Source organism: Stegostoma tigrinum, chromosome X (assembly GCF_030684315.1).
Source record: "Stegostoma tigrinum isolate sSteTig4 chromosome X, sSteTig4.hap1, whole genome shotgun sequence".
NCBI lineage: Eukaryota > Metazoa > Chordata > Chondrichthyes > Orectolobiformes > Stegostomatidae > Stegostoma > Stegostoma tigrinum.
This window is the reverse complement of record NC_081404.1, coordinates 4,334,634-4,350,853: the sequence shown is the minus strand read 5'-3', so window position 1 is coordinate 4,350,853 and position 16,220 is coordinate 4,334,634. Positions and strand designations below refer to the sequence as shown.

The 16,220-nt window shown below is 44.4% G+C and overlaps 1 protein-coding gene across 1 annotated transcript in view; it reads right to left on the bottom strand.

The window, feature by feature from the left end:
- The window catches only part of LOC125448304 (nuclear receptor subfamily 4 group A member 1-like), a 47,819-nt gene extending 32,963 nt beyond the window's left edge, over positions 1-14,856 (bottom strand). Inside the window, exon 1 of the mRNA XM_048523535.2 lies at positions 14,615-14,856. The gene's annotated coding sequence lies outside the window, so the exon portion shown is untranslated. The remainder of the gene's footprint in view (positions 1-14,614) is intronic.
- Between the last annotated feature and the right edge of the window lie 1,364 nt (positions 14,857-16,220).

The window sequence follows — 16,220 nt, the reverse complement described above, 5'->3', positions numbered from 1 at the left end:
CGTCAAGGTCAATGGCACTGGAGTTTTACATGCAATGGGAACAGTAAGTCAATCCAGTTTGGATGAGACACTCAGATGCCATCCTCATGCCCTCTTATTCCATTTTTTAAATTCAGGATTCTTAAGCTACTTTCGACTCAATTTCCAAAGACTTACGTCGAGTCTGTTGAATGCAAGCTGGTCATTTTTTCTTCAGTCTGAACTCAAGACCTCATGCATTAGAAAGTAGATTTTTGCAAAAGTACTTACATGACCTGCAATGCTGACTTTTCTTAAAGTGGCTTAATTCAGGTTTTGAATTAGAATTAGCTTTGTTGTCTCACGTACTCATATAAGTGCAGTGAAAAGTTTACAATGTTGCCACTTACGGCACCATCTTAGGAACCAAAGTGCCTAGTTACGGCATCTTAGGGATAACCACATAGCCACAAATAAATTGTAACAGAAGACAAGAGTACAGTCAAAGCAGTTGACCTTATGACAGCAGACATTCTAAACACACATAAGTGGCCATTTGTCATCATGAAGATACATATATAAAAATTGAGCCCTCCACTGTGTCCCTCCAGAAAAGTGATAGCTGCTGCCACTTGTTTATTCATTTTTAAAATGAAATAGCATGGGAAAGTGTATTCATCTTTTGATTGCGTCACAATGCCAAAGGATCCCATGCTAAACACTTTGAGATTGATCAATTAATTTAACTGTTGTCACTTACTGAGATACAGTGAAAAGTGTTGTTTTACATGCTATACACGCAGATTGAACCAGACAAAGTGCACCAGGGTAGCAGAACAGAGTGAGAATGCAGTGTTACAGCCGCAGAGAAGGTGCACCTAAGAAGTTAGGAACAGGAGGAGACCATTCAGCTCCCAGAGCTGGTTCTGCCTTTCAGCTATATCAGCTGGTCCATAGCTTAACTCCATCTCTCTTCCTCTCTTGAGAGTGTGTATGTGTATCTAGTGGCACTCATTGCACAAGCTTGCTTGAAAGCCCAGCGTGGAGTGACAGCAGGCCCATGGCTGAAGAAGGACTGTAAGTTGGAACTTTTAACTTTATTTTATTAGCTACTTTATACTGACAGGAATTGCAATGTTGAATTTAACTTATTTATTTATTTTCCTACTTTTTGAACTAAGATTTTGTACCTTTTGCCTAAGATGGCGCAGGAAATGGCAACATTGTAAGCTTTTCACTGTACTCCTGTATCCCCTGTACTGGAGTACATATGACAATAAAACCTAATCCTAATTCCCCAAGAAACACTACCTGTTCCCTTGCTGAGCTCGCGCTGGTCCTCCCCAATCCAACATTCGCATAAATCCTGCCATCAGCAAACTTGTATGTTATTTCTCTCAGCGCCTACATCTGGATAGCTAATGGCCAGCCAATGATGATTAAACATAATCAGATGCCGTGGGGCTGGAGCACACAGACATTATTGCTGGGAACACTATGGAATGAAGGGGGTGCTTTATTAGCAAGCCCAGTTCTGATGTGCTCAGAACCTCTGGAGCTGCACTGGTTGCCAGGAGATGCACATATTGCTCCAACAACTCACGCAATCTCCCCTCTCGCATCCCTCAGGCCATTCATAAGTACATCAGCAGAAAATGCTAAGATCAAGAAGAGAATGTGAGCCAGAGGGCAAGGTTGTTTCTTGCTAAGGACAATCTCATTGATCAAAGCCATTTCTGTTAGTTTTGTGAAAAGAGTACCAGAGTGGCTCAGTTGCTAACAGCACATTGAGGAGTTCAAGCCCAGCAGTTTTCACTCGTGTGCTTCAGAACATCAGTATGGACTCGATGTGCTGAACAGCCTGCTTCTACGCTGTAGGGATTCCATGATTGAGAGCTCTTTCTTTCCAAGGGAGGCCACATTTCCTTGTTTGGATAGGCATAACAAGAACCCTCCCTTACTGACCCTGTTTACCAACCCCAGTGTTGGAAGAAGTGCAGGAACATAAGAAATAGGATTTGGACAGGACCAGGTCACTCATACTATCCTGGCCTGCCTTAACTCCACTTTCCCACCTTCTCCACATATCCCATTATCCCCTGGAGGACCGGGATGGCATCTTGAACAACTGATCCCACAAATAAGATTAGTCAATCATTCCTGTCATTGCTGTTCCCGAATTTGCTGTGCAATAAAACAGCAGCCACCCTCACTAATATATGCATAGAGTCATACTGCATGGAAAGAGACCCTTCAGTCCAAACAGTCCATGCCAACCGTAATCTCAAACTAAACTAGTCCCACCTGCCTGCGCTTTGCTCATATCCCTCCAAACATTTTTTATTCATGTACTTATCTAAATATCTTTTAAACATTGTAACTTTACCCACATCCAACACTTCCTCGGGCAGTTCTTTCCACACATGAACTACCTCTCTGTAAAACAATTGCCTCTCTTGCCATTTTTTTTAGATCTTTCTCCTCTCACCTTAAAAATATGCCACCTAGCCTTGAAGTTCACCACCCTAAGGAAAAGGCACCTTATCCATACCCCTCATTATTTTATAAACCTCTATAAAAGGTCACCCTTCAACCTCCTACACTCCAATGAAAAAAATCCCAGCCTATCCGGTCTCTCCTTTGAATTCAAACACTCCATTCCTGACAACATCCTGGTAAATCTCGACTGATCCCTCTTCAGCTTAATAGTATCCTTCCTATTACAGGGAGACCAGAACTGCACACAATAATCCGGAAGAGGGCTCACCAATGTTCTGTACAACCACAACATAATTCAAAGTTCTGAGCAATGAAGGTAAACATGCTCAACACCTTCTTAACCACTCTGATTTATATGTCACTGCTTTGACACACTACTTAATGCAACTTTAAATTCAACATACTTCACTACGTATTTAGATTGGGACAAGGCACAAATGAAATGCAAATCGTGAGTGCAGAAGTGAGAATTACATACATTGCTCAAAAAATCTTATTTTCTGCTACCTCAAGTCCTTTGCCCAAGCTGACAGGCTAAAGGTTGGCACTCCAAGGCCCTCTTTTCTGAATTCTGCTGTGCCAATGTAAAGTGGGTAGCAAGCATAGGATCCTTGGCAAAAGCAGAGACAGAGACAGTCAGATTTTGTGGAAAGAAAAACTCAAGCATTTTTACACTAAGTCTGACATCTGGCATCTCTTTTACTACATACTAATTGAGCATGAACTCAATCCTTTACAACAAGCTCCTGCCTTCTCTCTAACAGGGTGGGCAATGTGATTGACCAAAATTGCAGCAAACAGATGTACAAAAAAAAAGGAAAATCTTAACAATTAAGTGATAGAAATAGATATTTCACATAAATGGGCTTCTCTTTCTTCTTGTCCTGCCAGTGAGGTTGGACAGTGGTTTGACTAGATTTAGCAAAGCATTCAAGAACAGTTAGTCAGAAACTATCTCTAGCAATAAACCAGTTCAGTTACTTCACAGAAGAACACATTGGAATTACAAAATAGGAATAGGCAGGTATTTATCTGGATCTTGCTGGAGGGCCACCTGGTGGTGAGCTCTTGCAATCATGTTCTGGAAGGGAATTTCCCTAATCGTGTGTACCAGCCGCCATCTGAAAGCCACATGAATTAAAAAAAGTTGTATCTGGTTAACGGGGGATGTTTGCTCCAAATGTTTCAGGCTCTACCTTGGTGTTTGACAACAGAAATAGCTGCACCTTTGACCCAGAATTCATTGTGAAACGTAACCTTAACTGTAAGCACAGGGAGAGCTCTAGACACTTGCCACATGTGCTTCAGTTGCTGCTTCACTCTAAAGCTTTTGGTGGCAAATATTCTGGCAGCAAACCACACTGTATTGAATCCAACACTGTGCCAACAGTCAGTGCTTCTCCAGATACAGTCTGCCATCAGCCATCTGGTTCCCCTTGCAACCTTGAGATCTCACCACTATCCAATTTCCTGGTAATTTCCTGCACTTTTTTCCCTTTTCTCGTACATCAGCTCGGGTTTTTCATTCCATTTCACACTTACAACAAAAATAAACAACACCATTAATGGAGATGATTTAAATAACTAGGTGGGAAGGGGTCTCCCGTGGGCAGTGGGAAAGGTAAATAATTATGTTTTCTTGCATTAACAGCCAAAATATCACCCTGGATGAGCACAAAGGGATGTGATCAGTCCACCCTCCAAAATAAAAGGACACAATAAACTCAGCATCCTGTACTGACACATACTAAATCGCTCCTATCTAAAACAAAAACCAGACTGTGTGCTTAGTGGAACATTCAATAGTGAACAAGTTACTAGATAGACAGAAACAGCAGGGAGTCATTAGCAGTGAGTGGCTTTTACTGTGGTTTCTTAGAATATGTCACTCTGACTCAGTCACGAAGTCACTTGCAGTGCAGCCTGTTTGGCCACAGCAAGTACATCCTGACTCTCTGCAGAGCAATGCAGTCAGTCCCACTCCCCCTGCCTAATTGGTCCAGTAATGATACTGATGCTGAAACAGGTGGCATGGTGGCTTAGTGGTTAGCACTGCTGCCTCAGGGCACTAGGAACTCAGGTTTGATTCCACCCTTGGGTGACTGTCTGTGTGGAGTTTGCACATTCTCCCTGTGTCTGTATGTGTTTCCTCTGGGTGCTCTGGTTTCCTCCCACAGTCCAAAGATGTGCAGGTTAAGAGGTTTGGCTATGGGAAATCTGGGGTTACAGGGATAGATTCTGGGTGGGATGCTTTTTGGAGGGTCAGTGTGGACTTGTTGGGCTGAATATCCTGCTTCCACACTGTAGGAATTCTATGCTCCTCTTCCACTGGTTTGCAACTTTCACTATGAAGCTGTTTCAATGGGCTCTTACGACACCATGTTCAAACCATTGCCCCTCTTGCATTGTCCCCGTGTTAAAATGAAAGCTTTCCACCATAGTCTATTCTTTCCCCAAAATATCACAAGCTTTCTTTCAGAAATTCATTCAGAGGATGTAGGTGCTACTGGCTAGGCCAATTTCTACTGTTCATCTTGAATTGCCCTTGGCTTGTGGGTTGTGTAACCATTTCAGGGGCAGTTAAGAGGTAACCACATCACTGTGGGTCTGGGGTTACATGTAGGCCAGACTGGGTAAGGACAGCAGGTTTTCTTTCCTGAAGGACATTAGTGAACTATCTGGGCTTTACAAAATAAACTATAGTGGTTACAGCGTTACCATCAAACCAGCTTTTAATTCCAGACCTTCCAAATTCAAATTTCACCAGTGGTGATGGCAGGATTTGGATGACTAGCCCAGCAATAATGCCACCAACCTAGGACTCCTTACACTGTCCTAAGCCTTCCCTTCCACTTGGAATGAACTGGCTCCTGCTTTAGCTTACCCCAACTCCTTTTACCCAGTTCCATACTCGCAGGCTCCTGCAACATGACTTTGACCTTTCCTGTAGGTAGGCAGAAAACAAACTACAAAAGGAAAACGACAGGGAAGGAGGGAGCATCTGCACATAAGCAAATTCAGAGTAATATTTCTGAATTGGGCGGCTTGTGCATCAGATCGGTAGCTATGCCTTCACTCAATAGGTGAGGGCAACCTGGATATTGGCAGAAGGTGGAACAGTGATGAGCCACGATACCGACCACCGTCGAATTTCCCACCAATAGTCATACTGTGAGGAGTGGCCAACTGGATGCAGTATTGATGTGGTCAACCCAAGGTCAGCTGAACAGTTCACCAAGAAGAGTCAGTTCCTCATTACAGGGAGTTGGTAAATACAGATAAACCAGCATATATATGAAGACTACATGCCAAACTACTTATCAATGCCACAAGTGCAGTCTCTCAAAGTCTTTCCATGCTCCCACAACCACCTGCTGGATTGTGTTTTGAAAAATGGTACACTTCCAGCCCGCTTTGAATGTGGACCGATGTGCGATCTGCCACTGGATATCACTATGGTTACCCTCACTAGGTCACTCCTCGCCATGCCAACAACAAGTTGAAAGCGTAAATAACCTGGACTGAGACTGGCTGGAACCATGCTAGTAAAAAGGGTGAGAAAACAATGTTAATTTGAGCCAGAGGTGTGAAGAGTTAAAGCACCTTTAGATATCCTTTACTGACCCACCTTGGCTAAAGTTCATGACTAATTGTTCTATACACTTTTACAGAGAATGTTCTGGATCTTTGATGAGGGGTGGTGACTTGCATAACTGCATTCCTCTGATTCTGCCCTCATAAGCAGCTCGGATTTTAGTTGCTGCTCCATAAGTGGCCATATTGTTAGCTGAATTGGCTTCAAGCTCAGATTCTCTTCCATAAATGCCCCGTCTCTCTCCTCCTCAATTCCTTTACTGTTCAAAAAATTATCCAACTTTGCATTAAAAATGCTGCTGAAAATTGACCAGTTTGGCCTGCCCTTTGTTCAGCTGCCCCAACATCTCCTTATTTGGCTCAATGCCAAACCTTGCTTGATATTATGATTATATTATGTACAGAGTAACTAAGATAAGGAAGGTTGTTTCCATGGGTGGGTGAAACTAGAACTGGGGGCATAGCCTCAAAATAAGGAGAAGCAGATTTAGGACTGAGCTGAGGAGAAACTTCTTCACTCAAAAGGGATGTGAATCTGTGGAATTCCTCATTGAATATTTTTAACAGTAAAGGAGTTAAGGGTGATGGTGAGTGGGTGGGTAAGTGGAGCTGAGTCCATGAAAAGATCAGCCATGATCTTATTGAATAAGAGAGCAGGCTCAATGGGCCAAATGGCCTATTCCTGCTCTGATTTCTTCTGTTAAAGGTGCTATGTAAATATGGGCCATTTATTGTTTCGCTGTGTACATCAGCGATTGGTCCATTCACTTTTTGGCTTGGCCTAGGTTACATGGGTGGGGAGGGGTCACTCAACTGCAGGTCGACCACCTAAGCCCTCAGTTTTCTTGGATTTGGCAGGTGGCTTGATCTTCCCACTGTATCCAGGCTAAGGACTGTCGCTTAATATTCATTGGCTTGCTTAGTTCCTTGATAACACTTTATTCCTGGAGTGTGGCTCAAACCTTGGGCCTTCCAACTCTGAGCCAGGAAAACTACAATCAGAGCCTGTCCAGTTTGTTCTCATACACATCAGAATGTCGTGCCAGTTACAGATTCATTACCTTGGACATGGTCACAAGGTTCATTAGGTGGGCTGTACAGAGCACGAGGCTACAGAGATGGGCTGAAGAATTCGCTGAATTCCGGACCAGACCTACACAAGCAAGACTGAGGGTGTAGTTAAGTGTTCAGTTAGCCCTGGACTACTCCGCCTTGTGGCTACATTGGCAAAGAGTTTTAAGCAGGTTTCGAACCTGTAGATTTTTAGCTGCAATTTAGAAATGGGCTGTGGGGTGGGGGGGATGGGGTCAAAGGGATTTGGCACTGTCAAGTAAATGGGAAAACTAAGAAATGGAAATCCCTCTTGCAACTCGGGATTATGCAGTGAGAATGGTTTAGTTATTGGGCCTGTGTGAGATTCTGCTATGGGTTCCAAATGATCTTTTGGAAAAGAATTTGAAAAGGGGACTAGTTATTCTTGCTGATGTATCTGCCCTTGGGGAGGAGCATTTATAGCTTAAAAATACCTCTGGGAGAGATGATGGCCTAGTGGTATTATCACTGGAATATTAACCCAGAGACCCAGCTAATGTTCTGGAAACCTGGGTTCAAACCCCACCACAGCAGATGGTGGAATTTGAGTTCAATAGGAAAACAAATCTGGTATTAATGAGTCTAATGACCATGAATCTGTTGTTCAAGGGGATAAAAAAACACCCATCTGTCTCAGCGACAGAAACTGCCATCCTTACCTGGTCAGGCCTATACATCACTCCAGACCCACAGCAATGCGACTGACTCTTAACTGCCCCGTGGGCAATAAATGCTGGCCTAGCCAGAGGTGCCTGCATCCCATGAATGAATGAATAAAACAAAAGAAACAATTACCTTTAATTGACCTCAAAATGTACCAAATGCAGCTCATGCCTTTAAAGAGGCACGGCAGCACTTTAGCAACACATGGTATACTTCTCCTGTCTCTATTACTAAAGTGTGACTGGTATCTCAACACTTTTCTTTCTAAACAGAAAAGCCCCTTAAAATCACAGGCCAGAAAAGTCCACAGTCCTGGCCTGAGCCTGTGATCTGTCTGGACTGATCTCAGTCCAAGGGCTGCATGGGTGGAGGTCAAGGTGGCTGAGAGCTGGATCCATGACAATTAGATTGGGCAAGGGGTGAGGGTGAAAAACCCCAAAATCGTTGTTTCCGCTCTGGCTGAGCAGCCAAACAGCTGGAAAATCCATGTGTGTGGGGACAATGTCAAGTGTGACACTGCTGTGGCAGCTCTTGTAGTGGAAAAGCATAGTGATGTATCCTTTTTCGATACCTATGTTCATCCATGAGGACCAGCACCCAGGAAACCATACTCCAGTAGGGGCCACCAACTTTCAAGGGGGAAAAGGGAAGGCACATGTATGGCACAGGAATTTGGCATAATTCAAAATGAAGGGGTTGCACCCAGTGGTGTGGCAGAACATTAGCCTCAGTCGCAAACTTGAGTCTCTGCCATGCATAGGAGGATATTCCACCTGAATTCCCTACTGGACTCATTAATGACTATCTGAGATGAATAGCCTGTCAGCACTGGACACCCCACACAAGTGGAAACATCTCCTCTACATCTGCCTTCTCTAGCCCTTTCCAAATCTCAAAAGGTTGTTCTGAGGTTACTCCTCAGTCTTCCACAGCCTGCTTAGTCCTTCCTCACGGGCAGAAGTGTTCTTGTTTTTTTGCACCTTCTCCAGCAGCTCCTCAAGCTTTTATTGGAAAACATGAAAACCAGAAGCTGTTCATAAGTCTCCCTTGTGTGATTTTGTCTCTTACTAGTTTGCACCCCTCTGAAAAGGTGGCAGTTTTGCCTGATCTTTTGCTTGATAACTCAGTAACTCCTTGTCTGTTTGTTTCAAAGAGACATATTCAATCGCTTAGTAAACTGGGTGTTGAAATCCTTGTGGTTAATGTTGAGTCAACAGCAACCTGGGTGTTATCAATGACGAACTAACACCTACTACCAGTCTGTACAAAAATAGGTCATAAAAAAGCATCACCACCATCCTGTCCTGACTAACATCATTAGACCGTGGAATACTTTTGGTACCTAGAGTCGTTCTCAATAAGGCACGCTAAAAATGGAGAGAGATACTGGGCCTGTCACACTCCAAACAATTCAGCAGTAAATGAAAGCAGAATAATGCCGATGCTGTAAATTCAGCTGTAAAACTTACTGAACTACATTCAGGGTGAAATGCTTCATACACCAGAGATGAAACACACCAAGAAATGAAACAGAGCAATTTAAGGTCAGTCAAAAACAGAAAATGCTGCAAACACTTGGCAGGTCTGGCTGCATTTGTGAAGAAAGAAACAGAGTTAACACTTCAGGGTCACTGACTGTTTAGTGGAACCCATCATCGACTTGAAACATTAGCTCTGGTTTCTCTCCAGATGCTGCCAGACTTGCTGATTATTTTCTGTTTTTTCTTCAAACTTCCAGTATCAGAACTACTTTCAACAATGAAACACTAATGTACAGCTTTGTACATGGTTCAATATAAGTAATTTCCATTATAATAACAACGTAAAGCCAAATTAGAATCTCACTGTTGGGTTCCCTGTAAAAGTTACAACTACCTCAATAACGGTAACTTGCTTATACATAGCGCCCTTCACACAGTAAAACATCTCAAGGTGTTGCAGAGCAGCCATCATCAGACAAAGTTTGACACTGAATCTCGCACAAGACGACATTTTAAGGGAAGGGACTAAAAGGTCAAAGAGGTAAATTTTAAAGGAGCATCTGAAAGGAGTAGAGCCAGGCGGCACAGTGGTTAGCGCCTGTCTCACGATGACCAGGGACCCAGGTTTGATTCAACCCTCAGGTGACTGTGTGGAGTTTGCACATTCTCCCCATGTCTGCAAGGGTTTCCTCCGGGTGCTCTGGTTTCCTCCCACAGTACAAAAGATGTGCAGGTTCGATGCAAAAATAGAAATTTCTGGAAAAGCTCAGCAGGCCTAGCAGCAACCGTTCAGCCTTGATGTAGGATCACTCGACCCAAAACGTTAACTCCGGTTTCTCTTCACAGAAAGCTGAGCAGGTCTGGCAGCGTCTGTGGAGAGAAATCAGGGTTAACGTTTTGGGTCTGGTGACCCTTCATCAGGGCTGAACAATGGCTGCCAGACCTACTGAGTTTTTCCAGCAATTTCTATTTTGGTTGATTCTGATTTACAGCATCTGCAATTCTTTCAGTTTTTCTGCAGGTTAGGTGGATTGGCCATGTTAAATTGCATACAGTGTCCAGGGTTGCTTGGGCTCGGTGGATTAGCCGTGGGATGCAGGATTGTGGGTGGTTTTGGTTGGGACGCTCTTCAGAGGTTTGGCGTGGACTTGATGGACCAAATGGCCTGCTTCTACATTGTAGAGATTTTAGATGGCGACGCAGAGAAGTTTAGGGAGGAAGTCCCAGAGCTCAAGGCCTCTGCAATTGAAGGCACAGTGCAATTAAAATCAGTCCACCTCCATTCAGTTCCACTGATCTCATAGATGCTGATGAAGGAATGTTAAAGTCAAGCTAAATCGACAGAACCATGTTAAAAAAGGATCCTAACGATAAAACACCCTTCTGTTGATGGGGTGCATTGAGGGCAGCTGATCACTTTTCACTCTTTGCTCTTGGCTTCTGTCACCTCAGCCAAAACTTGCATAATCCAGGTTTGTATTTCATTTAATTCAATTAAAAACTTGTTGGTTCTGAAAGAAATCAATACGGCAGTTAACAAAAACAAGAGAAGAGCCTTAACAGACAGCTTTATCAGGATTTTAGCGCTCTGGCTGTGACCTACCAACAAGTTGTGCACAGGTTAATTGGATGAAAACTATGAAGCAGGCACTATCAGAGTAATCACATTTTATATATGTCTGTTCATTGTCCCTTTTCATTGGTATCAATACAGTTAAATCCCATTTCACAGTTGGTACAATCTGATTACGTTTTGTGACCCCACTGCCCATTTCTCCCTCAGCTTGTTTAGCATGTGTGGTTGTCAAAATTGCATCAGATAATTCATTACAAATCTCATGGATCAAATCCATCTTTCACGTGACATTTTCCACAACAGATTGACCATCACGGTTGGTAGGGGCAGGGGGTGGTGAGAGGGTGGGGTGGATTTGTACAATCCTCCCACAAGCCAGTGTTGATATTGATCTCTCTCTCGGCTCCTTCTCTGTAGCCACAACACTGTATTCTGCACTCTGATGCACTTTGCATGGTACGATCTGCCTATGTAGTACGCAAAACAACACTTTTCACTGTATCTCAGTACATGACAATAATAAATCAAATCAAATCAAAACATTTTATGACACCTTCACATGCTGTGCAGAGTGACTCGGTGGTTAGCACTGCTGCCTCACAACATCAGGGACCCAGATTTGAGCCCAGCCTCCGGTGACTGCGTGGAGTTTGCATGTTCTCCTCCTGTGTCTGTGTGGGTTTCATCCCACAGTCCACATGCAGGTTAGGTGGGAAATTAGGTGGCAGGTTTGCCATGGGAAATGCAGGGTCCCAGGAATTGGGTGTGATACTCTTCAGAGGTGGTGAGCTGACTGGCCTGCTTCCATACTATAGGGATTCTATGCTGAGAATTCTCTTCATTGGGGTCCATGTACTATTTTCTGTCCACACCATGATGGAAACATATAGACCTCTATTTCTCCCCCCCCCCCCCCCCCCCCCAAAAGAAGTGCTCTCTTGCTTCCAATTTCAAACCTAACTCTCTGACAGTTCCCTTGGCATGAATCATTTTCATCGGCCAACTTTGCAGCTCCTTCCTCTCTCCAGACTTCGTCTTATTTTAAAATAAATAAGTTGACCAAATTGAATAAATTAGAACTGACAGTCCCTTGGGCACACTATAACAAAAATCAAAGGAAACTTACCAATTTAAATCAAAATATCGTTTTGAGGGAGATAATTGATCCCAACCCCTGCAGTGCCCACTTATCACAAATCCCATTCTTGCATTGAAGTGAAAATTCCAGGAGCTACACTGGGATTTGAACCTCCGCCCAAAGAGCATGAAGCCTCTGCGACAACACCACTGCCGCCCTTGAATATATTCTGAGGCATTTTGTTGCAAGATTCTAGGTGAGAAAAAACACAAGCAACCAAACTCTGAGATGGTTTAACAATTTGGGTCGAGATGAAGCATTCCCGATGTACACTCCTATTGTAGGTTTCTTTTTTTTCTTTCAAAGAAGCAGAGGGATAGTTTTTAAAAACAAAACTCTTGAAGTGGCCCCTGTCGAAGACTTGAGGTACAAGGGACAGCTGAGCGCCCGGCAAAAGGTGCCAGCCGGAACTGAAGGTGCACGAGTTCGCGCCTCGAGCACATCTCCCCCCGCCCCGCAGTGGCCGCTTCCAAGAGGCAATTAGTGGTCCCTGTTCGGGACGCGGCACGGAGTGTGGAACGGGGGTGCAGAGCAAAGTGAGCCCGCCCGCAGCTCGCCTCACTTCTGTTGGGGCGATCTGACGGGAATGGGACATCTCGGGGTTTTCCCTTTCGGCTCGAAAAGATCGGACGCGCCAGTTGTTTGACCGCGGCAACTTGCAGCAATTCCAATCCCACACCTCATCCATAGTCGGCTTTATTGGACAGTCTGCATAATTTGATAATGTTCAGTTACAACTACTTTCAGTACATGAGGTTTGCATGGCGCAGTGGCGGTTTCGCGACCTTGGGACTGGGTTCAAATCCCACCAGTTTTGGAGGTATATTACAGTAAGTCTGTTCTAATTTTCTTCCAAACCCGGTGAGTTTGGCAGCAAATCCTACCGCAGTACATTTTGCAAGCGGCACCTTTTAAAAAAAATTGGATCAAGTCAAAAAAAGTCAGAATAAAATGTCATTTCTGCATGCAGGCATGATCAAAGTGGCAATGGGCTATCAAGTTATTCACTTAAAAGACACTTGCTAATCTGTTTTAGATTTACACTTGTCAGTAGCTGTTTCATCTGGCCAACAGGCAATCTGCATACCGCATACCCTAGATTTCTTAGTTATTTTTTCATTTAAGCTATTTTTCTAATCCTGCTCAGAAATGTTATTACAAATATTCCCTTTCGCACTTATTTGGCTTATGGATATTTGTATTTTGAATTATGCTTTTATATATTTTCAAGGTTAGATAAGGGGAAGTGTCCTTTTTTTCCACTTGTAATTATTTATTCGAGTTGGATTAACAAACTTCCCCCAGTCACATCCGCTAACCTAAATATTTATGTTTACCTATTGTCTCAACTGATACAGAATTCGTTTAATGCAATGTTACAAGTACAATTATTTCACTGCTGCCTCTTTTTTTCCACGCCCGAATTGAAAACACTGTTCAAGGCGGACAAAATGTTCAAAACGAATGCTGTAGTCTAGACATTTTTCCTCCAATTGACCGGTTCTGGGATCTTAATATACATCTCTCAAGCAGGTGGGACTTAAAGCTAAGTCTCCTAGCTCAGAGGTAGGGACAGTACCACTGCTTCTGTACTGTTAGTGGAAGTCAGGCTGGCACACCTAGTCCCAAAATCCCTGAGGGAAGGAGGGAGACCAGTCAGGGTTGTCACTCCTGTGATTCCCTCAGTGCTTGGATCCCGAGGGAGGACTGACTGATGCTGTTAATGGCACCTATGCTTATACAGCCAGCTGCACTCACCCGCCTGAGCTCACACCCGAGGATCTGCTAATACAGTGTGAGCCCTCTCAGCAAAAGGAGCCAGAAAGAAACGCTGCTCATCTTTTGCAAAAAAAAAGAAACGGGGTCTAAAAATAAAAGCACTGTTGCACCTCTGGCACATCTGACCAGTCCCACAGCTATTCTGGAAACCACCTTACCAAAGATTCAAAGTTATGATTTCTGCACTTTAGAGCTTTGGGATTAATCTTGCTATTGTAGCAATGCACTGTCACAATTTTTAAATGAATGAAAAATAAGTTGTCCCTACCCAGTTAAAGCCTGGGGTGTCGGCACAGGGATAAACCAGCAATGCCCCAGCATTTGAATGCAACTAATATAGAATGTGACACTTTGCGTTACTCTTACAGCAACGATTCTTGACTAACTGTCGGCGTTACTGTCCTTGCTGACCTGATCTCTTGCACTGTAATTCCACTGAACGCTGTCCTGCAAACCCATCACCGTGTGCACGACCTTCAGAAATGTTACAGTTGCCCGGTTAGCCTCACAATCACTTGTAAAGCAACAGCTGAATTCCAGCTTCCTGCAATTGAACCGTATTCTGTACACAAGCGCAGACAGCTACAAAACATCAGCAAGTTCCTCTAGTGCCACACACAGAGCAGAGCTTTAAAAATGCTGCCTTCATGCGTTTAACTTGCAATAATTTGACGATAACATTTACAAAAAAAAGTACTTCCACAGCAAAACAGAATAAATAAACCATTTCTTTGGAGTGTTAAAAAAAAGCTGGTTTATGTTCCCCCCAATGTAATTCATAACACCTTTTTTCCCTGAAGAAGAAAGCAATAAGCTATTACTTGCAATACATACCTGATGGTAAGAACGTGTGGTATATCTTTGGGTTTTTTATGGAAAAAGAATCCAGATCAAAAATGTTGCACAGAAATAGATTTGGAAAACAGAGAGGGGGGGGGAACTCCCAGCTGATGATTTCGGTTGCCTGGCCAAAGGAACAGGTTGGAAGCACCTGTCTGAGTTGCTGAAGAGCCTAAGTCCCTTTCTGCAACCTCCCTCCCCGGCTTCTGGGAATTACTGTTGTCAGTTGCACTGTAATGAACTATCCATTCGGTCTGGGGTGTAGAGGGGGGTGGGAGGGAAGTTTGTTGGTCGATGAGGAAGGGGGGGCGCTGCTATTGGTCTACCTCCCGGCCTGTAGGTGGCACCCCGTCTGGGAACCGAGCCAATCGCTGGGCGACGGAATGCAGGCTGACGCGCGCGGAGCCTCCGTTGACGCGCAGGAGGATCCAAAAATAGCCTCAGGTGAGCCCTGCTGGTTTCCATGGGAATAAGGATATCCGACCGGCTGAGCAACTCCCCCACCCCCACCGCTGGCATGCCAACGGACTGAAGCAGGATAAGGGTAGAGCACCCTGATTTGCATATCTTCCTTCTGTTGTGATTATTATTCGACTTATTTTCGTCACGTACCAAAATACAGTGGAATAGTGAGGAATGCAAAGATAGAATCCCTATAGCGTGGAAGCGGGCCTTTCGAATCCATGCCGGCTCTCCGAAGAGCATCCTTCTCTAACCCCATAACACTACATTTAGCATGGCTTATCCACCCTAACCTGCACGTCTTTAGACTGTGGGGGGAAACTCACACAGACACAGGGAGGTGTGCAAACTCCACGCAGAGGTTGGAGTTAAACTCGGGCCCCCTGGAGCCGTGAGGCCGCGGTTTTAACCACTGAGCCACTATGCCACCCAATGCTGTCAATCCTTTATTCATTTTGGGAATGTTGGACATCACAGGCTCTGGGCCTGCCCCTAACTACCCTTGGTGGTGAGCTGCCTTCTTGAACCCCCCCCACTCCCGTGGAGAGGTTAGGGGTAGGAGTTACACACAGCCTGGATCTGACAGAATGAACATTCCAAGTTGATGACTATTTTCAAATTCTTTTCATGGGATGTGGGCATCCTGGCTGCACCCCCATTTATTGCCCATCCCTTGAGAAGGTGGTGGTGAGCTGCCTTCTTGAACCGCTGCAGCCCATGTGCTGTAGGTGGACCCACGATGCCCTTAGGAAGGGAATTCCTGGATTGTGACCCAGCAACAGTGAAAGAACGGCGATATATTTCCAAGTCAGGATGGTGAGTGGCTTGGAGGGGAACTTGTAGGGGGTGGTGTTCCCATGTGTCTGCTACCCTTGTCCTTCTAGATGGAAATGATCATGGATTGAGAAGGTGATGTCTGAGGATCTTTGGTGAATTTCTGCAATGCATCTTGTAGATACTACACACTGCTGCTACTGAGCATTAGTGGTGGAGGGAGTGGGTGTTTGAGGATGCGTGGCACTCAAGCAGGCTGCTTTGTGCTGGATGGTGTCAAGTCTTTTGGAGCTGCACGCACTGATGCAAAGATTTTCCGGCAAGAGAACATTTTCTCTCACCAAAGGAGTTCTGCCCACAGATG